A 27,460-nucleotide genomic window follows, 5' to 3' on the forward strand; every position below is an offset into this window, starting at 1 on the left:
CACGAAAATTACACAAACTCGGCAAAGTAGTCTACTGAAACGCAGAAACACAATGTTATCGCTGCTTGTACCGCTATATACTACCTCGCTTGAGTCTTTGTAATGTGACAAATTCTCGTAGCGATTTTACTATCAGCCAGAACTCGCAGCTAGAACTAGCAGCGAGAATATCGCCAAGTGTGACCTAGGCTTTATACGATCGGGGCCAGGTGACGTGTCAACTTTTATGCCGTGAAGCACCTTATGTATAGTCCTCTCCGTGTAAGGACGTACACTAAGGGTGCAACCTTACCCTTTCTCCCCTGTAATATTAAGGTATTGGTTTATAGTGACTTTTCTTGATGTTGGGTCTTTTTCAGTGTCGGTAACCATACAGTTTAGGGACCCTACTTGCCGATACGACGTCTTACTGTTACCGTTAATCTGGCACGTTGGCAACGTTCAGTCACTGTTCTAGCGTGAATTGTGTGTTGCCACCGCATTGCCTCTAAAGTCACTAGCGATACATTTGCGAGAATATTTAAAGCATATTTTCTTTTTCTGTGGGATTGTAAATCTATTTGGCTAATACCAGGTAAGTAGAATTGTGGCATGTTCGGATAATGCATTTAATAACATAGTTTGTGTGAAATGATGAGCACATCATTTTATTAATTACGTTCCTATTTCGTCCCATACTTATACGAACAGAATTCGATTGGGATGTCTAAGAAGGAAGAAAAATCTGCAAAAACTCCTCCGAAAAGGAAACCAAGGTTACGTCCTTTACAAGCTTCAGGTCAAGAAATGCTTGTACATTGCTACGAGCAATTGAAACAGGAAGACGACGAAGAAGGTATCAGTCGTAGTGATACTAAGCTAATGGCAAGAGTTTCATTATTAACTGGGGTAAGTGTTCGTTTTTATCTTGTTTCTATGATAAGTTTCTGGCATAATGACAATCAGTTGAAAAGGAGCAGTATTTCATTCTGAACCTAACCTAACCTAACCTGATCATGTAGGCCTAGGCCTATACCGGTACCATGTCTTGTGTCGACTTCGATACGGTTCGTAGACTTAACCTTTGTGTATTCATGTTGACTTATGGTATATGTGTATGTAATATATTTCTGTGTGTGTATTCTTACAGTGTAGTTTCGGTTTAGTCCGAAAAGTAATAGGAAATTTCAAGAAGGGAGTTGAATTTTCTACACCAGGTAAACGCCGAAAGCGTGAACATCCAGTGACCGGCATAGACAGTTTTTCTAAGGAAGCGATAGCAAGGTTTATTTATGATAAATTACATAAAGGTAAGGTGACTTCATAAGGAATCTATTGCAACATTATTTATAGAAATTGGCACGCAGGTGAGATAAGCTCCCAGAAATGTTTTGTGCATGTATTGTCATACAGCTCTTTTGAGTCCCTTGTAACTCTCTTTTTTCTTCCCACAGGAGAAGTCGTAACTGTAAGAAAGGTTTTCGACCACATGAAAGCAAATTATGACACTTATTTGTACAAGGGCTCCGAAACATCATTAAGAAGAATTTTGAAGGCCATGGGGTTTGTGTGGAGTAAAGGTGATCCCTATGCGTATGTTAGAGAAAATGAAGACATTTGTTTTAAGAGATCCTGTTTTCTGAGGGAATACATGCGTAATAAGGACAGTGAGAAACCAAAACCTGTTGTTTTCTTGGATGAGACTTGGATTTTTATGAATGGTGAATATATATGTTATATATTACATTTTATATTTAAAAAATCTTGGAATAATTTATCTTCATCAGGTGTCTTTGGTTTCAATTGTGCATTTGTCTTTCAGGGTCACCCACATACTCCTGGAATAAACCACACAAATCTGGACATGATGTTCAAGGAGTAATTCGTCGACCTGTGTCTGAGGGAGGAAGACTGGTTATTGTTCATGCTGGAACGAAGGATGGCTTTGTACCTGGTATGTTCTTAATTTATTTTACTTCATTTTATTGTAGTGAGGTGATCTCTCTTTACATAGTTATGAGGGTATTTAGGGTTTGTAGTACGGATGCAGGGGGGGCACATAAGTCTCTGATAAGACCCCAACTTAAGTACAGTTCCTGTGTATGAGACCCTCACTGGGATTACTTGGTTTGAGAATTGGAAAAGTTCAAAAGACAGAAGCACGATTTGTTGTGGGTGATTTCTGACAAAAGAGTAGCGTTACAAAAATTTTGTCGGGTTTGGGCTGGGAAGACTTGGGTGAAAGGAGACAAGTTGCTGGACTAAGTGGTATATTCCGAGCTGTCGGTGGATAGGTGGTGTGGAATGACATTGGTAGACGAATACGTTTCAGTGGTATTTTAAAAGTAGGTAAGATCACAGTACAGTGCTAAAGTTGATGAAAAGTGGGGCAAATATTTGTTTTTTTTTAAGAAGGGAGTTAGGGATTGGAATAATTTACCAAGGGAGATGTTCAATAAATTTCCAAATTGTTTGCAATTATTGAAGAAAATACTAGGCCTATCCCTGAAACTACATCTTCTGTCCTAAGTGCAGATCAGTGGTGACTGATTGATTGAAATTGACTGGCACTAGGTCGGAAGTGGCATTATAACTTACCGCTCATTGAGCTCTGTACGTGGTTTTTGATTTTGACTTCTCCACTGTTATTAAAAAGACTTGCAGGTATTCACTTTAGGCCAATGATTAACCTTAGAGAGGTATTTCAATCAAAACTTACTCAGTGTATTTTCATATAATATTACTGGATATTTGTATCAGTAAATTACTTGTATTGTAGGCCTATTTATTATGTTTATTCTGCATTCGACAATCTCCACCTGAATCAGTGCTTGATACCTGACTGTTGAACACCTTCCAAGCTTCTTATTTCTTACTGCCTGATATAGGTTCAGTGTTCGCAGCAATTACATTTGTTCTAAGGTATTGAAATGGGTGTTTATACTTATATCTTTTATGCAAGTGATCGTGGACTTCTAATCCAGATATAGGCCTACTAATGGAGATACATTCATGAGAGATGTTACGATAAAGTAGTGTAAGTAGTAATTAATTGACTTCATCATCAGGTGACTTTGCTACACAGTAGTTGGTTTTACTTAAAATCAGACAGCTTTTTGTATCATTCAACAGAAATCACATTTTTTATTAATAGGCCTATACTTTTTTTAGAACAAATAACTTCATACTAAAACTTAAAATTCTTACAGGTGCTGATTTGATATTTGCTACAAACTTGAAGAGAAATCAGGATTACCATGGTGCTATGAACAGCGAGAAATTTCAGATGTGGGTGAAGACGCAATTAATCGTAGGATTAAGAAATATAGGACCCTGTGTTATTGTAATGGATAATGCACCATATCACTGTAAGCTTGTTGAGCATCAACCAATAACGAAATGGAGGAAGGATCAATTAGTGGTAATTATACTTAATTGAATATTTCCTTCTACTGAATGATGTTTAATGATGTTACAGAAATTAATTTTTATTTTTCCTTTAATTTACAGTCATGGTTAAGGCAGAATGGAGTTTCTCCACCAGAAAATGCCACAAAAGATGAGCTGCAAAGGTTGTGTAATATGAATCGAAGTCACTTAAAGAGGTACAGAAGCACGTAAACATAAGTTTAGATAATGTTGTTTACACTCGTGTATTTGACTTTCATGTATGCATAACAATATTTCTCTGTTTCTTTAAAACCAGGTACATTGTTGACGAGATGCTGCACAGTGAAGGCCATACTGTCTTACGACTTCCTCCATACCACTCATTTTTCAATGCCATCGAATTTGTATGGTCTGTGGCAAAACAGTATTATAACAAAACAGTGGCTTCAAGACCTGGTCACGGATTGGACAGAGCTACAGCTGTGTGGAAAGAATCTCTTGATCAGGTAGGCCAAGTGGAAATGTTATTTATTGGATATATGCAAGTGGAGTTTATAATATACTTGTCAGGTTGTGATACTTCAATATATCCTATAGGCGACAGCAGAGATGTGGAGAAATGAAGTAAAACACACTGAGAAGAAGACTGTCGAGTTCTACAATAATGAGGTGAGAGGTCTTCCTGAAGTGGAGGAACTAGTCATTCATCATGGAAGCAGTGAATCGGAGGAGGAAGATGAAGATGAAGAAGAAGAAGAAAGAAGAGAAGCCGAGGAGTTAGCTGTACCATTGTAAGAGCCATTCCATGAGATTAAGAATGTTATAACTTTGCTGGGAAATAATACATTTCTGATTGCCCCGTCCTTTCTGATATAACGAAGTTACATTTCAAAATTGTGGGAATTGTGTATCTACAAGTTACAGGGCGGTATAGATGTGCAGGTGGGGATCAGTGTCCAATCGGAGTGGAATTATCTAGAACTGCTGTGGCGCAATGTGATGAGGAGCGGGCTAGGGGGGGAGAGAGAGAGGGAGACAGCACTCTGTCACCAATACACGATGTAAACATTGTACGCCTGTTAAAATACTGACATAACTTAAATTTTATACACTATCTAATGGTTTTCCACAGTTCTCTGAAAGTCACAACTCACGTATACTGTATATATATAGAGAGAATTACATATAAAAATACCTGTGTACACATTAAGTAGCCCACATATTAAATATAAATCAATTTGCTTTATGTCGCACCAACATAGATAGGTCTTATGGCGACAAAGAGGATAGAAGAGATAGGAAAGGGCTAGAAGTGGGAAGAAAGCGGCCGTGGTCTTAATTAAGGTACAGCACAAGCATGTGTCTGGTGTGAAAATGGGAAACCACCGAAAACCATTTTAACGGCTGCCGACGGTAGGATTTGAACCCACCATTCCCCGAATGCAAGCTCATAGCTACGCGACCCTAAACGCACGGCCAGCTAACTCGGTCATCTTTGAAAATGTCTTTTTCTATCAGCAGAGGCTTTTTTAAAATCGTCATATTTTGTATAGGCTACAGGAGATGTACAGTAGCCCACTGGTTTTCTGATTAAACATCATTTATTTAATCTATTGCATCAGTCTACTTACATACTCACTGTCCACGTACATCGGTAACCTCGTGATTCGATTATTGAAGTATTGTGCAATGATGCGACATACAAACTAAGAGAATACCGAGTGGTTCTTCCAAATATAAAACAGACAATTTCGAGTGGTCATGAGCATGACTCATAGTCATAGGGTAGGCTAAATAATAATGTTATTGGCTTTATGTCCCACTATCAACTTTTAGGTTTTTTTTGAGACGTCGAGGTGCTGGAATTTAGTCCTGCAGGAGCTCTTTTATGTGTCAGTAAATCTACTGACATGAGGCTGAGCACCTTCAAATACCACCGCACTGAGCTCGGCCCTGCCAAGTTGGGTTCAGAAGGCCAGCGCCTCGACCGTTTGAGCCACTCAGCCAGGTGTGGAGGCTAGAGAGCTGAGTTTAAGTAATTGTCGAACGTCAACTACTTATAAAGATACTGATTGATTAAACTAATACAGTAATTAGAATAACCTAATTGACTACCTACTTACAACCTAGGTACTTTGGAATTGTGTTCTATCTTTTTAACACTGCAAATAAATCCATGTATTGTTTAAAACTCCCTGTAAGAAGAGGACAGTGGATGCGAATAGGTATTATTTTCAAATGAGCTGAGCTCGAGAGTCCATTATAGCATACGATTTTTTCAGTGTACCATGACTCTGTATGTATTGCTTCAGAGGAAGTTCGGCTCCCCGCCAATGTCCAGTGTACCGATAATGAACCATGTGTGTGTTGTGTCTCACTGATCCATGACTGCGTACGATTCTTTCAGTGTGCCATGATTCACTGTGGCTCACTGCAGCGAAAGCTCGACTCCCCGCCAGTGTCCAGTGTGCCTATAAGGAGCCGTGTGTGTCGTGTGGCTCACTGAGCCGTGATTGTGCATGATTTGTGTGCCATGAGCTTGCCGTTCCTGTGAATCGATTCACTCGGACACTGAATGAATCGATACACTGCTTCGAATCAAGCACTCAGTAGCCTACACTAGTAGAGGTACATAGTACATTACCATTAAGATAGATAGCATTGCAAAGTAATTTGTCTTTACCATAATAACAATAATAATAATAATAATAATAATCGTATGGCCTCAGCTACCATGTGCAGACATTTCAAGTTGACGCCATCTGGCTGTCTGCTCGTCAATTTTGACGTTCCGTTATACTCTAGGCCCACTAGATGGCAGACCGAGTAAACCGAAACTCTCTTGGGCATCTGTGGCTGAGATTTAATGAATTTTGTCGCGTAAACACCAAATGCGTCACCAGAGATCTTTTACATGCCGACATCGTACGACATGAAGTGTCGAATGGACTTTTTTCTGCCCTTCAAAAATCCGACTACCTCTGCCGGGTTTGAACCCGCTATATTGGGATTCGGAGGCCGTCACTCTACCACTGATCCACAGAGGCAGCTGTCTTTACCATGAAATACATCGTCGTCGTACATGACTGAATTACTATCAATATATCTTAGAGAAACTGTAATGTACATGAAACCGAAATTGAGTTAATTTCCACGATACATTCTTCCTATATAAAGGAGACCATGTAGCTTATCCACCTTCATTTCAGCCACATAAATATTCAGCAAAAATTGCAAAATCACATTAAAGGACAAATACAATTTTTTAAGTAGAAATAGTCTGGAACATAGATTAGTGAGGTTGGACATCCTGCGCGTCATCATTCAGGAGTCGCTGTTGAACATACTGTACTTGTCAAAACTAGTAAGTTTCTATTTTACACAATAATAGTGAAATGTTGATGAAGACGACATACACCCAGCCCCCGTGCCAGAGAAATTAACCAACGGTGGTTCAAATTCCCCACCCTGTCGAGAATCAAACCCACACCCTGTGACCAAAGGCCAGCACGCTAACCATTTAGCCATGGGGCCAGACAATAATAGTGAAAAAGCATGTTCACTGCAGCTATTGTTGACAGGATATTTCTTCTCTTTAAAGAACAATGAGTACCACGAATTAATATCCTGTTTTGTTGATTCCTGTAAACTTTGTATGTACGGTTTTGGTTCGCCAGTTCCTAGCGTATCTACTGAATGAAAACTTTGTAGACCAATGGATTCAGTTTTATGTTTATTGCCTTCAGTCGTCACGACAGTTTTTTCAATGACAACAGTCGCTCAATTACAAATCCTGTCAAACCTAACCTAACCCTGCGACAATCAGTGGTTTTCGATGGATCACTACCTAACCGGTCATTATAATTTGTTTTCGGTGGATCACAACCAAACCTGTCCCTATCAGTGGTTTTCGGAAGAATACAGTGGTTTTGTCACAAGTCAATACAGACTCTTGAATCAATGTGTGAAAATGGGAAAGTGTAGAAAACCCTCTTCAGGAATGCCAATCTCTAAGTCCATAGTCTTTTCAGCGTTGTCACACAGCTGAAATTCACTTTAGAAGTAATTGTAAAAAGTCGTATATAGGCTCTACAGATACATAGTACATTACCAATTCCATCTCGATTGCTATGATACGCACACTGCATAGCGGTTTTGCTCTATAGATAAATCATATTATAGTGAAAAAAAAATTGTTTAAAAAAAAAATCTGTCTGGCATGAAGGTCCAGAAGGAAAATACTTTCATTGAATTCTTATTTATGTGCTCACCACCCTAGTAGGTTTAAATAAACCTTATAAATACGTTGTAAGACCCATTCTCGAATATGGATCTGCATGTTGGTTTAATAAATTCCCTAGAGAAAGTTCAAAGAAGAGCGATGCGTTTCGTAACTGGGAATAGAAGGAATACCATTAATTGGGAAAGTCTTGAATCTAGAAGAACTAGAGCTCGCCTGTGTGGTCTTTATAAGAGCTATACGGGAAGGGCTGCTTGGAGTTGTATTAGGAATAGGTTATAACCTCCCTCATTGTATCACTATTTGCAGCGATAGCCAGGAAGCGTTAAAAGCACTATGTGCAGTTAAAACAACATCAAAAATGGTATGGGAATGCCAAAGGATGTTAGATCAGCTGTGTGAATTTAGCTCAGTTACCCTATTACGGGTCCCTGGGCACACAGGTATCAGTGGAAATGAAGAAGCTGACAAACTAGCGAAACAAGGCTCAAAAGGTCCTTTTATAGGACCAGAGCCCTTCCTGGGAGTGTCACTCCGAAGCGTGAAACTGGTAATATCCCAGTGGACAAACCAGTCTCACTTAAGACATTTGGAAGAGGTTAACTATAGCAAGGCAGGCACGTGAACTTATCAAAGGGCCTAGCCAAAGTTATAAAAAGGTCCTGATAAATTTGAATAGGACCAGAATGCGAATGGTAGTTGGACTGTTGACAGGCCACAATACCTTACAGAGACACCTACACATCATGAAAATCAGTCAGGATCCGATGTGTAGAAGATGCGGTAGGGAGGAGGAGACCTCCGCGCATGTGTTATGTCAGTGTGAGGCTCTTGCAAGCACTAGACATCGATACCTTGGCTCACATTTCGTGAGCCTGGAAGACATCAGGAATGCCAACATCCGGGCACTGGTATCCTTTATAGGAGCACTAGGTCTGGACTAGGCAAACCCGTTTAAGGGACACAAAGGGTCTTCACAGACCTACGTGTGGAGCCCTGCGAAGGCAGGGTTCACCCATTCTTTATCTATCTATCTATCTATCTATCTAACCTCCCTCATACTTATCGAGAAATTATCATAAGCATAAAATTAGGGCCAGAAACCAGCATACGGATGTATTGGAAATAATTAAATTGTGTATGAAACTGTACATGATGCTGGATTTAGAATGACTAGTAGTATTTCTTGTAATATTTTTTTCCATGGAATTCCTTTTTGTACTTGAGTTGTTGTAGTTGTTGGGTAGTATGATTTAACTTTATTATCACTTGTAGTGTTAAGCTAGTAGTAAGTTCAATCTATAGTATTGTAATTTGTAGTGTTAAGTACTGGAAATACTTAAGTTGTGTGTGAATATGTATATAATGACACTGGATTTAGAAAGTTTAATTAGTAGTATTTCTTGCTTGTTGTAATGTTGTTGTTGTTGTTGTTGTTGTAGGGTAATTACGGTTTAACTTCACTTTATTATCACTTATAATGTTAAGCTAGTAGTAAGGTCAACCTATAATATTGTAAGCCAAATTGTTAAGCACTGTAAATACTTAAGTTGTGTGTGAATTTGTATATGATGTTGCTCGATTTAGAATATTAAACTAGCAGTAATTCTTGTTATATTTTCCTTCCATATATCTGCTTCTTGTACTCTTGTTGTTTGTTTGTTTGTTTGTTTCTTTGTTGTAGTTGGGTAATTATGTTAACTTTATTATCACATTACTGTAAGTGACCGTTGCCACCGGGGTATTTCCCATTTGCAATTTATTAATAATAATAATAATAATAATAATAATAATAATAATAATGAGTGACAGAGGTTTAACGTAATTTGGAAGGAATGTTTTGCGTATGATAAATGAGTACCAGTTAACTATTGGGGGCAAAGGCGGTCATGCGTTGAGCTAACCACTCCACCCCACCCCACCAAGTGCCAACGTCATGGATAGTGGAAGCCTTCACCTTCCCCCTTTCCAATGGCTTTCATGGTTTGTACGGAGATGACTTTGCTTTTTGCTTTTTAAATATTAGTATTCATGTTTATTTTGTTTATTCATACCCCTGCTTTGTAATTCAGTGACCATGGAATGGCTCTAAATGTTGTAAATTATATTTATATTTACTTGTATTTATTTCCTTTTTCCTTATTGCACACGTTTGTTGTTGTTATTGTTATTACTACTACATATCGCTTAACATGTAAATAAACTAATATTTAATGCAGTAAATAATGCTTATCTCTTCGGATTCATTTCTTCGTTGCGTATTCGTTTTGCTATGACAACATGACTTCTTTATGATATAAATAAATATAAAATAAAAGTATTTCTTCCCAAACATATTTGTTATACGTGCACCAATCAGAGAACCAACTAGGGAAGTACCTCTTACTAAGGTGCATAATGTTTTTGCATACATGTATAATTGAAGAATTGAAGATCCATATACAGGTAAGTGGGTCGCCCATGTGGTAGGCCTATTACGCGTCATAGGAAACTGAGTGAACTGGCTGTGCAGTTTGATCACATTGCTGTTAGCTTGGTTTCAGGAGATGGTGATGTATTCGAACCCCACAGTTGGCAGGTCTGAAGTTTTTTTTTGCCCGTTATTTTCATTTCAGGCTAGTGCTGTGTCTGTACGCTTATTTACATCTTAAATCCTAGCCCTCTTTCCTATCCAATTCTTGCATCACAACCTGTCTTCATGTGATTTAAGCCAATATATATGTAAAAATCTGGTAATGTTGTAAGCTTGAGATACACCAACTTGTAAGCTGAAAATATGTTTAAAATGCCAAATGCCGAAAACCGTAAAAGTTCTTAGTGGGATGTAAAGCTGTTAGCATTATTATTAAAAGGAAGGACATATGTCTTATGTGGTAAGTCCTTGAACTTGCAGAAACCGCAATGAATTATTCAATCTATATTCCCTCCCCCCTTTCTTTAAGAATGCAGTTATAGTAATGCATACATCAGAATCAGAATAAAGGCAGGAAATGTTTAACATTATTTTAAGCGAGTGAAGGAGAGAATGTATGACTAGCTCATGTTGGCGGATTCGAGTTCGGCGGTATTTGAAAGTGCTCAAATACTCCAGCCTCATGTCTAGATCTACTGGTACATAAAGAACTCTTGCGGGACGAAATACTGGCACCTCGGTGTATGTGAAAACGATAGAAGTAGATAGTAGAACTAATATTCAATTGTGCAGTGAGCTTGAAGCTGACCTAATTTCCGTTCACGTAGCTTGGCACATTAGTATTCCTATATGTTTCCTGATAACCGTGAAGATATAACCAGCCTGCAGGCTGAAAATATGCCCAATCTCTCTCCTTAGGCTACGGGTTACCGGTATTGAAGAGAGAAGGAAATGTTCGCGCAAAAGAAAGGGAAGTCATTGGACTTTCGAAAATCACACTGCAAAGACTTATTAAACAAATTGCATCGTTTAACACGCCCCTATTTTCAAGAATATGGTTATAGTACGTCTACTGCATATCAAAATAAAGACAGATATATGTAACATTAATTTGAGTGAGAAAGGGTGTTTATTTCCTAAATTTCTCATTGAGCGTGGAAACCGACTTAATTATGAATATCTTGATTTATTTCATCTTAACTTTTATCATTTACTAGGGTAGGGAAACATTTATTATCGGTGTTTACATTGAGGTTAGTTTGTTTGGTTATGTCTGGTGATTTTAATATGTAACCAGGCAGGTTGGCAGCAGTGATCAGCCATTACAAAATAGAGAAAAGAAGAGCATCGGGCGGCGATATTTACTTTCTGGGGTATTTCGTTACGTGGCTATTACTATACGTCATTTTCACTAACGGTAATATCAGCTGGTAAGTCAGTATTTATTTTTGTATCTGGGAGAGAGGTGGTGGTGTTTACGATACCCAACGTATTTTCAGAATGTGTTATTCTTGGCAATGGAATTTTGCAAGGTTGAGACTTGTTCATTTTTTCCATTACTTTACGGGTAACTTTTCGTCTTTGGTTATAACACTGGTATCGAGCTACCTCGTAATCATAACATTCCCATTATTTTTGTCGTTGTCTCTTAGGCCTTCGTTTTGGATTATTAGACGTTTTATGATCGTATTTATGATTACTTTGCAGGCAATTCAGTTAAGTGGTCGGCGAGAAACTGTAAAATGTTATATATTTTATCCTCAACAACCGAAATAAAAATAATTTGACATTAAATAATTATGATCATCACAGGCGCAAAAGGTGTCTGAAAAAACGCGCCTATGGAGTTATTGTCAGCGCTGATCAAATACTTAGGTCATACGTATTGGGGCAGGATTGCATCGTGCACATTTCTTCACAATTACATTACAGTTAGTTGTTTTCCTGTATTAGAAGCAAGTGTAACCAGAATGTTTAACCATAAAATCTTAAAAATCAATTCTCGAGAAAATAGAATTGGGAGTGACCTCTCCGAGTGCGTAACGTCACAAGCCACACCTCCTGGAAGACTAACACAAGCCTCGCTTTTTAGGCTACTACGTCGTTCTTATCTCGGACTAGATAACGTACCCGTCGTTGATGGGACACGCTCTTACTGTATGTTTCTCAGTACAGTTTTGACGACCTCTCATAGTGTTCCTGAGATTCTCAGGCACGTACGTGGACTTGCTTGTTGTCGGAGACTTGTGATGTAGTCGCTTCCTGGCTCCGTGGTTTTTCGCGGTTTCGTCGGTTTTGCATCACTGCTGCTCTTGATTAGATCTCTTCCTTGCAGTATAAAAACCATCAAGTGCGCGCGCGTGCGCGCGCGTGTGTGTGTGTGTGGTCCGTATGTAGTGGGATGAATCTTCGTAACGAGCTTTTACGACCGGATGACCTAGCTGACTTCTACGTCATCAGGGACGTTAATGAGATGAAATGAATGATGTGATGTAAGATAGTAAGAAAGGAGAGGGTGAAATCCGGTGTAGGCACATAACCCACTCCCGTCGAATAACACCAAGGGGTTTGTTCACGGCTTGACGTATTCATTCGACGAACGAATCACCATCAATAGTGTCATATGAACTCATTCCAAATGAACAGTGCGTAGAGGTACGGAATTTAATCCAGTCTTTTGGCACACAATCTAGTAATTATAAATTGTATACCACCACCCCTCCTACCCTACCGGCCAAAATTCTGGTGACGAAATTTTTTCGACCAACGGACTCTAACCAGCTAATCACGGTGTCAGACTATATGGACTTGATGCCTCAACGATCATGGAAACCAGGCGGACTATACTGCAATTACACCTACTATAAATAAATAGCAAAAATAATATTAGATAAGGGATTATGTGCCTTTTTCTAATGGGTGTAACGTACCATTATTGGGACAAAACTTCACCTTACCATTCTAGGATTAAAACTCAAACTTGATTTTGATATTAAATGTCAACTATGCAGAAACAGGCAGTCACTTTGAGTAGAGTTTTCAGACCGGTGTGGTACTGATATTTTTCCAAAGGAGTAGTATTAAAACATTGAAGGTTTAGTCCGCGATACAAGAATGGGAACGGGCTAGGATTGGAGAGGTAGTGGCCGTGGCCTTAAGGTACAGCTCCAACATTTTCCGATGGTGGGATTCGAGCCCACCATCTCCCGAATGCAAGCTCTCAACTTCGCGATTCTACCCGTACGGCTGAATTGTTCGGTGGGGTGTATTTTGAAAAACTAGTCAGATTATCAAGTAAAACTAGTGTAAAGCGTGTAAACTCGAAATTCAAGGTCTTATGGCTAGGCTGAAAGCACACTCGTGTTTACAGAAGTTGAAAATTCTGAAAATGGGAACGAAGAAATGGTGTTCAGTGAAGTTTTGACCCCAATATCATCACACAAATGCAGTAAACACTTCAAACTCACTCAACAAGTAAACACATAATTAGGTCTAGTGTGCAAGAATTTTAAAATTACTCAAGTTTTTATTTTGTGTTTCTTTTGTTTCAGATAAACCACAAGATCCACAAAAAAAAAAAAAAAAAAAAAAAAAAAAAAAAAAAAAAAAAAAAAAAAGCAGTACCAATGGATACTTGTTTTTAAAGTAGGCTACTGCATGACCAAACAGGTAGATTTATATTTGCAAACTTCTTTTAGAACAGTGGAACAAATATTTTGTTTTTAAAATGCGCACTCTCCTGAGGCCTGGCAATAAACCACCATCCCACCATGACATTGCTGATAAATGGCTGCAAACTGATTGCAATAAAGAGTCAGAATTGAGCGCTATGGAAATGCATCATGAATATGTGCCAATGGATGGCTGGTCTAATATTCGAAACGAACCAATAGTTTGTGTGACTAAACAAGATGTTCTTGGTGGATGGTACCGACACTTCTGGACACCCCCCAGGAAAAGTGTAATACTTTTTCATTTAACATATTTTGTCTAGTAACTATATACCGCTCCACCATGGCCTTTGTTGGTATTAAAAGGTTTGTGACGCCGTACGTTTAGAATATCAGCACTGCTACAATATCAGTAGCAATTAGTATAATAATTTTAGTTCTTTCATCGTAGCATTAGGATACATTTACCAGAATTCGTAGAATGAGGAGCTACACCATTTGGGAACTGGAGATCGTATACTGCTATAGTTGGAACGGGCAACTGATCCCAGCCGGCAGCAAAGAACGGTTTCATCTCGTGGTCCCCCGTTGGTCCAGCAGAGGGTGATTTATAACGTTAGTGGGTTTTAAAACGGAAGTTCTCATTCCCTAAAAGAAATCCTAACAACTCTGTTGTCAATGCACCTATTCCTTCCTTCCAACATCTGCGACCAGCGCACGGGTTATGCACGGAACAAAACATTCTGCGATACTGGTTTGTGCTGTGGTTCATTATCAGGTTTTTATATTTTATAGTTCGTCTTAGGAATATATATATATAAAATAAGAGTTTTGTCTGTACGTTTCTCAGAATTTGAAAAGAATGGTATTCTGTATCGGTCATGTCCACAGTAACGAGGAAATGCACTTTTTACTTTTCCACAATTTCTGTCTGTCTGTATGTACGTACACGATCACAAGAAAACGGCTAAAGAGAATTTAATGAAAATCGGTATGTAAAGTCTGGGAATAAATCGCTACAATCTAAGCCATAAATAATTTTATTCGCGCTGATAGAAATGTTAGTTTAGGGGAAGGCCTAAAATTTTATTTTCAAAATTTATGTTATTAGTGTTCCTATCTTAATAAAAATTGGTATGAAAAGTCGGAGAATAAGTCGCTACAATCTAAGCCATAAATCATTTTATTCACGCTGAGTGAAATGGTAGTTTAGGGTAAGGTCTAAAATTTAATTCTTAGAAATTTACATTAGTAGTCCTATCTCATTGAAAACTGGTATACAAAATCGGAGAATGAGCCACTACAATCTAGGCTATAAATCACTTTATTCACGCTGAATGAAATGGTAGTTTAGAGGAAGGCGCCTAAAATTTAATTTTTAAATAGCTATGTTTTTGGTCCAATCGAAAAGTATTACATAACAAAAGTTACAGAGAACACAATTTCCGATCGTTTATGTTTCATTCTGTTTTATCGTACCGACTATGATGTGTGGTATTTCAGAGTCGGAAGAAAACTAAATGTGAAGGCCTACAATATCAAAAGCGCATAACATTGATCAACAATAACATTACATTGGCCATTGTTTGTTGTGATGTTATTCGTCTTTTATACTGCCTCTCAACTCCGATAGATGGGATTACAGCTGCGTACCAAGTATAACAGCCTGACTGAATATTGACGGGAAATAGCCGGGGAGTTAGACAACTTTATTCTTTAGCATGCAATTCCTCTGGTTCATACATTTTCTGATACAGGTGGTACGTAACACACTGGTTCTTCATAGTATTCCCAGTTATTCGATCCCTACTCTGGCGCGCTGTTTTGAATGAGCAGTGTGCATACGTAATGCAGAGGCTGACGTAGTAGTAGTAGTAGTATTAGTAGTATGGCCTGGTCTAGAATAATTTAGGCACTGTAACTGTTCTACCCCTCATCAAAACACTTGGGGAGATGAAAGTTATTATCTTGGGACACATGAATATCAAATAAACTATTTGTGGCTTGCCCGCAAATTGCCACGCAAATAGAAACAATTAACATTCCATGGTTTCCCATTTCTCTATGTAATGTTTGGGCGCCAGGGTTACAGTTTTAAACCAAACTGTAAACCAAAATTTATATTTACTAGCATAGAGACTTATACTTAAATCACAGGGGTAGGATTTTAAATAATTAACCATTAAGTATCGCTTAAGAAAGAAAATTAACGCAATATAAAATACAAATGAATTTATTATAAAAAAAAAATAAAAAAAAAAAGAGATGAATCGGAAAAGTTCCTTAAAGCGTGGAGGAATTTATAATTTACTGAATTTACTATTGCTTGCTTTATCTAATTGAAGCTCACCAATTGCAGCTTCCGTTGAAGTCATCTGGTTTCCGTGGTTACTCGTTCTCTTCTTTTCGATGTAGAATTTGCTCCATGGACATCCTTCCTTCTCTGATATGGTACGGGCTATCTGGACTAGCACTCCCTGCTTGCCTAGCCTTTAAATTAGACATTGGCCCTATACTTGTAAAAACTGATCAGCGTTGATCGTATGAGGAGAAAATTCAGGGATATGAATTTTCCCATATTAGTAGAAATCTCAATCCAACTGAGCTATACTATTTATACGGTACAGACTTGTACCAAATTTCGTAGACTTGAACTAAACATAGTTCTTCGTCCAGAATATTTACTGAAAATGACAAGCCGTAAGATTGTTTCGTCTCACGCAGATCCGATAACATTACCGCACCTAAGTACTGTATCGAAGCGATAACACATTGTACAAAAATAACTATGTCGCGAAGCGACCACACACTGTTTCAAAAATCAAATCACGTCGTTCAAAGTAGATGTTCACAGTAGAAGTAGATGTTCACAGTAGAAGTAGTAGTGATGGAGTATCCGTAAGTATCTCGCTCCGCACTTGATAATATCACCGGGCTCCCCCACTCTTGGTAACAGCTTCATCTCAGATCTCTATATAACGAAACATCTGATTCGTGGATCGCATTATCATCTCCCCTTCTCTTCTTTCTTGTCGAGTCCAGTAGGCGTGGCGATGATTTACTCTGCTGGTGTGCAAGCCTCGCGCGCGGGTCGCTGTTTACTGCCTTCGCCAAACCCACGAGTCACGCAAAATCCCAACTTTAAGAATAACTTTCCGTATACACAAATATGAGATGAAATGAAAACAACTATGTCTCAACATATTGACCGTATTTACAACATAATGAATTCTTATCCTACATAATATAATAATTTAAATAATAATACGATGTTATCAAAAAAAATGCCTTTGCTGGTGAGATGTAGTGTTTACAGTGCACTATGTCTTCTGGTATGGGCTATATCAAATTTGTTACTTTCATTGACCTGTCACAGTCTCATCCTTGGCTTTGACAATATGAAAGTGACTGAGGTATGAGTGATGCTAGTAATACCATTCCTTATGCAGCCAGTCCCTGTTATGAATCGTGTGAAAATATCGCTCATAGGGTCAGTTGGTGCATACATTTCAATGGGCTTGGCAGACTGATATGTAAGAGCAACTGCTGGCTCGGTGAGGAAAGCAACGGGAAACTACCTCACTCCTCGTTTCCCTAGTACGCCTCTTAAGTGACGCCTAGGCTATTTATGACAGCTGTTGGCGAAGCTGCAGAGGATCAAACCAGCCTTCGGGCTGATTACCCAACATACATACATCAAAAATAAAATATGATTCCAAAAGGCCTTGATTACAAATGCTTGACGTAGATTAAATATGTTATTACGAATAATTGCCGATGGCGGATAAACTTGATATCAAATGATATCGCGTAAAATGATATATTAAATTAGTAGGGCTGGAGAAGCCTGGACGGTTACAGCATATGCCAAATTATAGCACCACGTTTCATTAAATAACTCAAAATTCAACCCTGAAAAGAGCCGTTTCTTACATTTCGTAAGAAAAGCTTCTTCCTCTCCACTTTTTTTTTAAATTCTACATTCATTTTATTCCAAATTATCAGTGAAGAGGGGGTTTCTCCACTGGAATGGAGAAAATTTTTTCCTGGGAAACATTAGTAAACGGGCATAGTTTTTTTCCCCTGGGAGTCTCCACAACTCGACCCTCTCCCCGCCGATAAAAGACGAAGAGTGTTCACGAATCATGGCTGTCTGCGGCTTGGTCATTCCAGCTCTGGAACTTTGGACTGTTAGATCGGCAGTGTAGTCCTGTTCGTTAAAAGTGAGAAAATGTGTGGTGTTTTATTTGATTTCATATCAAAGCATTGCTTTTAATCGCGCCATTCCTACTGACGTCATTGTAATGTATGTTCATTTTAGTTGGGAAAACCACTAAGACACGTCAGAGGATGTACAAAGGCAGGTGGAGAGTGAGCGTCTACCATTATAATGAAAACTCCGAAACCTGATCGTGACTGATGGTATGCAAGCGGGTCTACCATTACATTGACAATTCCCCGACTCAGTCTTCATATGAGAAAAGATGTTTGGCGACTTCCCCGTCGCGTTTCTATGGTAACGTCAAGAGCTATGCAATTTAATACAATCTTGCTCACAACGTGTACACTAAAATTCCGTATACAATGTAGAATTTCGTAGCGAGGCACGGGTACATCAGCTAGTTATGTAATAATGTTATTGACTGAAGTCTCACTAACTCCTCTTACGGTTTTCGGAGAGCTCGATGTGCCGGAATTTACTCCCGCAGCAGTTCTTTTATGTGCCAGTAAATCTGATGTAAATTTGACGTATTAGAGCACCTTCAAATACCACCGGACTGAGTCAGGATCGAACCTGCCAAGTTGCACCTGCCTCAAACATCTCAGCCACTCAGCCCGGCAAGAATAAATTATATGCTAACTTGTTTAAATAATCAACCCAAATTATGGCTAACATGCTCTTACGGTACTCAACTGCCTTTTAAACGACACGCACCCCCTGTATCCAGAGGAAAGAACTCTACAGATAACCCTCCTTATCACCAGGACGGTCCATGTTTTGGGGATCAGAAGCTGCCGCCTGGAAATACGTTCAACGAACCAACTATACTACTAGTACTACTGTCATCACACAACCACATATCCGTTCTTACATAAGCATAGACTAAATTGACGAGCACCATCACAAAAACACGGGATAGGGATGGTGGTGGTGGTGGTGGTGATTTTTGTCTTAAGACAACTAGGTAACCATCCTCCGAACAAATTAATTGGAAACGAAAAATGAAAAATTAAAGCTACTTATTAAATGGGAGAATTTGAAAATGAATTAAAAATGAAAAAATCTCATTATGCCGAAATGGACAAAAATGAAAAGTGAACGTTAATTCCCTGAGTAACAGAACACCTAAAATTTATATGCCCTTGATTATAAAACGTGTCTCCAAGATAGAACATGAATTATTCATAGAAATCCGGCACCGAGGGCGGTCTCTGTACTCCGGAAACACGTCGAGGCCCAGTCCATACCCGAGATGACTGTGCATGCGACGTCACAGACGACACATACCCCTCGCAGGAAATCCCCTAGCTCTATCGAACAAGAACCTGCGCCCCAGAGCGAAGCCTTCTAAATGACACCAAGCCTGCCAGAGGAGGCTGTCCCGAGTACCGTTCAGGAGCGCGACGCGACATCTCTCTTTCAGCCGCAGCAACTTGCTCGCTCCACCAAGGGACGAGCCTTCGTCGAGAAGCCCCACCCCCCCAAAAAGAATATAACGGACTCGGCAGTAGCAGCAAGAATAACCCGAGCTATACAGGCCACATCGTCATCTATGCTCCGGTTATTCGCATCATTGAAGGCAGCTAATGACAAACTTTGGCCAGTCAGCATGTAAGAATCCATCGGGAAGGAACCTCGATAGATTTTTTTTTTTGCAGTATGTTTATTCGATAGTATAATTATATCATTCAACTAAACAGAACTGATAAAAGTAAAGCGAGGCAATCTCACTACAGCAGACACCTTATGGTCGATACTTTTCACCTCGGTTTCGAAACTACACGAGTTAAGCTCCTCCACAAAACAGCCGTCCGAATTGAAGTTGGAATAAATTCAAAATCTGCTGCTTCGTGAAACATCAATTGTACTGACGCGTGAATTAACTTTTCAATTAGATACATATGTGAGGAAATTACACTGTGATAATCTGTATGCATAATCCAAGGATTATTTTAGATACACTTTCGTAAGTTCACAGCAATATGCCTACATTTGATTAATCAATGTCGTCGTTCGCGTCGAATACAGAATGGGAAAAATGAGATTTCCATCTCGTGGAGATCGCACCAGGCTAGTTTTTTTCTTTCCTTCCACCCCCTTTTTTTAAGGGATAAGAGATGAAAATGTAGAATTATTAAAGCCAAGAAGCACAAACATGTCTCCAAAAAAAAAAAAAAAAAAGAGAATGAATTTCACACTTATGGATTTATTCACTCGAAATATATCGTAAACAGTAAAATGGTAGAGAGTTCTTTTAAGAGGGCCGGCCTGAGTGGGTCGGACTGAAAAGCGTAGGCCTTCTGAACCTAGTCGGCGGGTTCGATCTCGGCTCAGTCCGGCGGTATTAAGTGACATAGATCAGCCCCATATTTACCGGCACATGAAAGAACTGCGAGACAAAATTCCAGCACCTACGAGTCTATGAAAACCGTAAGTAGTTAGTGCGACTTAAAGTCGTTATTACCATCATGGATTGATGAAATCCACAGAACGGATATTCGCGAGCTCGCTCAGAGTCGGTTCGTCTGACTCAATGTCTGACGTTCTTGCACCAGATCGAATGGCACCTCACTTTTCTGTAAGACAGCCCTAGCAGTTCGTTTGCATGTTGCCTTACGACGCCCACTTCCTCTCTCTGGCTCTTCGATGGCAAGAGCTTTCTGTACTAAATGGTGTTCATTTCTTCTTCTGACGTGACCATACCAGCGGAGCTGTTTTTCTTCCATCTTGTGAATAACGAAATTTGAAATAAAACGTGCATTCATTACATCACACCAAACTTAAAGGTAATATCTAGTCAACTACAGAACTCGTCGAAAAATAAATCAGTGTAATGAATGATTTGGAATGCCATACATCGAGATATTCCTTACCCAGAGAAAACAGACGAGTCATACCGCAATTTACTTTACGTCGCACCGACACAAATAGGTCTTACGGCGACGATGGCATAGACCTAGCAGGGGGAGGAAGCAGCCTTGGGCTTAATTAAGGTACAGCCCCAGCATGTGCCTGGTGTGAAAACTAGAAAAACACCTCCAGGGTTGCCGAGAATGGGGTTAGAACGCACTATCTCCCGGATGCGAGCTCACAGCTGTGCGCCCCTAACCGAACGGCCAACTCGCCCGGTAAGAGTTTTTAAGGTCAAACCCCTAACAATGTAGGGGGAAATGTACAATTAGGTAATGTTATACTGAATACTAGAATAACACAAGTTCAGTTATATTTTAATAAAGATTATTTGATTTACATTTACCTGACCTTTAACCCTCTACTGCATGAATTATTTTTCGTTTCCGTATGGTGAAGAAAATTCCAAGCTTTAATGTTCAACATACGCTCAGTGGTTTACATATACAAGCAATTCTTAACTGGGCCTAATAGCTTAACACTCGTACGTGATGTGGATTGCCATATTGGAATATACTGTATATACGATTTTCCACGATTTTACGCTAAGCTTTTAACATTCAAAGACCGAACATTACTGCCTACTGGCCATGGATACGTATTGCAGGGCGCAAGTATACTTGCACAACGGTAGGTCGGTAATGTCTTTGAGGTTGAGCCAGAGGTACTCCTGAAGCCTGTGGTAATATGATGGGGAGGGCCCATGTAAAATAAACGGTGGTTGGTTCGCGTGGATGTTGACGGGTTGGAAGGAGTACCTTTGGCTGTAGGGCTGTTTTGTCTTATGTTATGTAAAAAAAAAAAAAAAAAAAAAAAAAAAACAAAGGCATCACTGGGATGTGTGTTTAATTGACTGTACAGTTGAAGGTGTGGCAAGGTGGAAAGTTATTTGTTGCCTAATGGCAACAGTATGCAGTAGAGGGTTAAGTACAGTTCTGGGGATCATCATGATCAGTTCCTGAATTTTCGGAGAACGGAAATGACAGAGCAGCATCTTCGTAAGTCGCTTTTGTGAAGTACCAGCACGAAGCGCAATGTCACTTGAACCACTTCTATAAGCAGCTACTGCCCCTACTTTACATAACACACCTGGGATAAACTGGCAGTTTCTACAACAGGAAATATGGTGATGCGTTTACGTCTTAACCTACAACATGCCCATATACGGAACTACGTTTCCATGTCCGGGAGAAGGTGCCAGCACGACCAGCTACGGCTCGTTCGGGAGACAGGCGGTTTCGAATCCCCGTCGACCATCCCCGAAAATAGTTTTTCGTGTGGTTACCCATTTTCTTCTCCAGCCAATTGCCAGGATCGTACCTTTATCAAGGCCATGCCCACTTCCTAGCCCGTCAATTACACCGATACCCATAAACACACAGTGGTACATGTAACACACAAGAAAAACAGCTACAGAACTGGCGAGCCAAATGACCTCGGTCACTCCAAGCACTAAAACATTTGAAAACGTTCAATGTAACCATAAGAAGTGGTAGCATTTTTCATATACCTTGAAGTTTCATGAGGTCATGTTACATTATCAAAGCACATTCCAGTATATACAGGCTGGAAAGCAACTGATGCACCAAATAAACACAAGTAATAGAACTTGGGAAGAGAATTGCAATCTCGTAATTTTCATGTCTACATTGCATCGGTAAGCTAAGCCTTTGAATAAAGGGGACGAGTTGCTCGATTAAATGGTATCTTCCGAGCTGTCAGTGGAGAGTTGGTGCGGAATGACATTAATAGACGAAAACGTTTGAATGGTGTTTTTAAACGTACGAAAGATGACAAAATGAAGATTAAGTTGGATTTCAAGATAACAAATTGGGGCAAATACTCGTTTATAGGAAGAGAAGTTAGGAATTGGAATAATGTACAAAGGGAAATGTTCGATAAATTTTCAAATTCACCGAAATGACTAAAGAAAAGACTAGGTAAACAACTGATCGGCAATCTATCACCTCGGCGACAACCGAAAATGCAGATCAGGGGTGACTGATTGGTCGTATGCAGCACGGTGCTAATCTACTGTATTCGGTGGCTAGCGACACGATTCTGGCGTGGTCGCGTCCGGCACGCCGCTTATGGCATGGAACCAAGGACTCTCACATCGATAATTTTTCAACCCCTCATTGACAACCTACTTCATACTCTTTCACATCATGTTTAACAGCAGTACATTCATAATGAATTAACCGGCTTCACACCTGTATTCGACGCAAGATGAATGATATTTCCTGGAATGATTAAACAATAGTGAAGTCGAGTAATTCAATACGTAGGAAGGTCAGAGTTAAAGAACGCAAAAACAACAATACGAACAATGTAGCTAAGAAACAACCGAAAGGGAACTTGGAATTTATTTACATAATTATTAGAAAACACCGACTTCAATCAAAAAGTGTTGGAATACTGTACGAAAGGTGGCAAATCATGTACTATTCATTCCACAAAATACAGCATTCTTCTACAGACTATGCCTAATTTAAAGCAGAACTTACCGACTGCCGCGAAATTCTTCCCGGGGTCGCTACGAAGTGATGGTGGGATCTGAAACAAAAACAAACAAACAAAAAAATTAGTAATGTACTCTAATTTATGTTCATAACTAGCTGATGTACCACTGCTTCGCTACGGGATTTTCCGAAAGACTGTCTTTGTGGTTTTCCTACCTGAAGTCGTCAGAAGGAATGTAGTGATTAGAAGTAATGTTATATAAAATACTCGATCAAATTAATAAACCGCACATTTTCTCACTTTTAACGAACAGTACTACGGTTCCGATCTAACAGTCCAAAGTTCCAGAGCTGCAATGACCAGACCGCAGACAGCCGTGAACACTTCTCTGCCAATATTCCATTAAATATGCACACTGCTCATTCCAATCAGTGCTTCAGAGAAGGAATTGAATAGTTCGAATGCTATGATGAACCAGTTTGTTACGTATCAGTAGTATCAGAAATTTATCTAACTCCCCAGCTACTTCCCGCCAATTTTCAGGCAGGCTGTTATACTCGGTACGACCGGGTGGGTTGGCAGAGCGGTTAGAGGCGCATAGCTGTGAGCTTGGATCCGGGAGGTAGTGGGTTCGAACTCCACTGTCGACAGCCCTGAAGATAGTTTTCCGTGATCTCCAATTTTCACACCAGAAAAATGCTGGGGTGTAACGTAATTAACGTAGGGGATGCTTCCTTCCCACTCCTAGCCCTTTCGTATCCCATCGTCGCCATGAGTCCTCTCGGTGTCGGCGCGACGTAGAGGAAATTTAAAAAAAACCTCTTATTATAGCAGTAATCCCATCTATCGGAGATGAATGGCAACAGAGACAAAGCAAATCACAACAAACAATGGTCAATATAATGTTATTGTTGATCAATTGATCAATGCTTTCTGTATTGCAGGCGTTCACATTCAGTTTCTTTCGACTCAGTAATATAAGGCCGTCTTATAAAATTAATTATAGCGTAGACTGTAGTTCCTTATTCCCCGACTTTACATACGGATTTTCATTAAATTCCGTTTACCCATTTTCTCGTGACGGCGCTTATATGATCTTAGGAACAAAAATCGATATTCATGAATATCTCGGTTATCATAGCCACTACGGTCAAAATATATAAGACATAAATGATCGGAAATTTAATACTATGTAACTTTATATAGCAACTGTCAATAAGACCACTAATAACACAAATATTCGAGAATTAAATTTTGAGCCTTCCCCTATACTACCATTTCGCTCAGCGTGAATGAAGTTATTTATGGCCTAGATTGTAGCGACTTATTCCCCGACTTTGCATACCGGTTTTATTTACGATGGGAAAACTAATAAATATTTGAGAATTAAATTTTAGGCCTTCCCCTAAACTACCATTTTTCTCAGCGTGAAATAGATTATTTATGGCCTAGATTGTAGCGACTTATGCCCGTACTTTGCATACCGATTTTCATTAAATTCTCTTCAGCCGTTTTCTCGTGATGCGTGTACAGACAGACAGACAGACAGACAGACAGACAGACAGACATTACGGAAAATTAAAAAAATGCATTTCCTTGTTACTATGGACATGACTGACACAGAAATACCATCCTTTCCAAATGTTGAGCAATGTACAGACAAAACTCATTTATTTATTTATTTATTTATTTATATAGATTACAAAATTAACGTATTACATCAGCTTCAATGGTGGTTTGTCTAGGTGGAAGCAACTGTTACCAGGAAAATTACGTGCATTTAGTAATTAGGCTATTTGTCCGACTCTGTGGCTGAATGATCAGCGTTGAGGCCTTCGGTTCAGAGGGTCCCCGGTTCGATTCCAGGCCGGGTCGGGGGTTTTAATCGCCTCTGATTCTTCTGTCCCAGGACTGGGTGATTGAGTTTGTCCTAACACTTTCCTCTTCATATTCATACAACACACTACACTACCAACCACCACAGAAACACGGAATAGCGATTACATCCCTCCATATAGAGTTGGCGTCAGGAAGGGCATCCGGCCGTAAACCAGGGCCAAATACACATGTGCGACACGGCTCGCTCCCGCGACCCCACAGGTATGGGAAAAAGCGGTAGAAAAAGAAGAATTAGGCTATGTCAATTATCTCCATTATAGACTGATTTGTCTTTCAGTATCATTCTGCAAGCATCACAACGAACTAAGCGATCCCCACAGCCTTTCATTTACAACTAGTACCACGGCCCCTTCCCGATCTAGATCTCAGAAGTATTTTCTAGTGGTTTAACGTCGCGCTAACGCATGGAAGGTTTTCGGCGACGGAATGATTGAAAAGGGCTAGGACTGGGAAGGTAGTAGCCGTGGTCTTAAGGTACAGCCCCAGCATTTCCCTGGTGTGAAAATGGAAAACCGCGGTAAACCATCTTCAAGGCTACCGACGGTGGGATTCGAACCATGTATTTTCCGAATGCAAGCTCACAACTACGCGACACTAACTCGCTCAGAGTAACCATAACTGCCAAGACAATAACATTCTCAAATCTCTACATGACAAAGTTGGAGTATCGTGACTGCCACTATGCCAACAATTTAGGCATTCCTGAGAGAACTGGAGATGAATGTTACTCTGCTACATATCGTGAGTGGTATTTGATGCCCAATGCCTTAATTTAGGGTGAAAACTATCGGAAATTACTTGAGCTAAAAACAAAGAAACAATGGTTACGGAGTGACGAGCCGGACCTACAGATGTGCACTATCAAACTAGTCTATAGTTTCAACTATTAAAACAGTCGACTATTTTCCAAAACAAGTCGACCGAATTCAGGTACACTCCCGTCACTGTGACACGTAAACAAATGTAACTATCGGTTCATGGTCACTTCGTGTATCTCCGACAGCCATAGAGGGGTTTTGGTATCTTGCAACGTGTTCTTCGTTTTCGCCGTATATTTTTTAATATTAATAACATTAAAAAAGCACGGCTAAAAATAATCTGGAAAACAGTTTGGTTATTTTCATATATCCTACAGCAACAGACGTTTGATGTATTATTGTTAGCACTGTTCGGGGATAGAGCCTAATGTCGTCTCTCCACGTTTCAGTGTCCAGCTAGCACAAAACAAGTTACTGAATTCAGTCGCAATCCCGTAACTAATTATTTAAGACCAGGATCTGGATACTTGCCCGAGGTAGAGTACTATCGTGATATTTGGTAGAGGTGAGTACAGCTAGACTCATGGGAAAACTACACCAAGGATAGCCACACACTGTGACAGGATACGAAACTTGGATTTCCGGGTAGTGCACCTTCCCATTCCCAATGTGGAGTAAGCTTCTCGGCTGCAGAAGTGTCACTTTCAACTAAAAGCTGCTCAATATAACATTTATTTTGTCCAATGAGTGTCTAAACTAGTGATTTCTAATTTCATAACTAATGATCAACGTTTAAAATAATGTAATTCTTATAAAAAACACTATCCACTTTCGTTACGGAGAGTTTCAGCTAGAAGGATTCGAATGTTTCGTCATGGAACGACTGGCAACTAACATTATGTAATAAATTAATACTTTCGACTGAAAACATTCGACATTCAGCCTTCTTGATTACGAAAAAACTAGAAAAAACATGTCTCAATGCAAGCCTAACATTTTTGTTCTAATGAGTGTGTACAGCAGTGATGTCTAAATGCTGGTCAATTACGTTTAAAAAACTAATTCGTAAAAGACACCACTGTCCACTTTTGTTGCGGAGAGTTTCGACTAGAAATTTTAGAATGTTTTGTCATGGAACGACGACTACTTGCGATGTGCAAAGAATAGGTTCGACTGAAAACATTCCAATAATCTAACAGCAGTTCAAAGATCTTGCCTTTGCTGGCGAGATGTAGTGTTTACATTGCACTATGCCTTCTGGCGTGGGCTAGAATAAATTACTTTCACTGACCTGTCTCAGTCTCATCCTTGGCCTTGACAATATGAAAGTGACCGAGGTATGAGCGATGCTAGTAGTACTATTCCATATGCAGCCAGTCCCTGTTATGAATGGTGTGAAAATATCACTCATAGGGTTGGTTGGTGCATGCATTTCAGTGGGCTTGGCAGACTGATATGTAACAGGAACTTCTGGCTCAGTGAGGAAAGCAGCGGCAAACTACCTCACTCATTTTC

At 39.6% G+C, this 27,460-nt stretch overlaps 1 protein-coding gene across 10 annotated transcripts in view; it reads right to left on the reverse strand.

Annotated features, from left to right (window-relative positions):
- Positions 1-27,460, reverse strand: part of hts (adducin 1-like protein hts) — a 506,583-nt gene that overhangs the window by 397,262 nt on the left and 81,861 nt on the right. For all 10 annotated transcript variants that reach the window (XM_067147801.2, XM_067147796.2, XM_067147800.2 and 7 more), the window contains exon 2: positions 23,333-23,381. The gene's annotated coding sequence lies outside the window, so the exon portion shown is untranslated. The remainder of the gene's footprint in view (positions 1-23,332; positions 23,382-27,460) is intronic.

Source organism: Anabrus simplex, chromosome 5 (genome assembly GCF_040414725.1).
Source record: "Anabrus simplex isolate iqAnaSimp1 chromosome 5, ASM4041472v1, whole genome shotgun sequence".
NCBI lineage: Eukaryota > Metazoa > Arthropoda > Insecta > Orthoptera > Tettigoniidae > Anabrus > Anabrus simplex.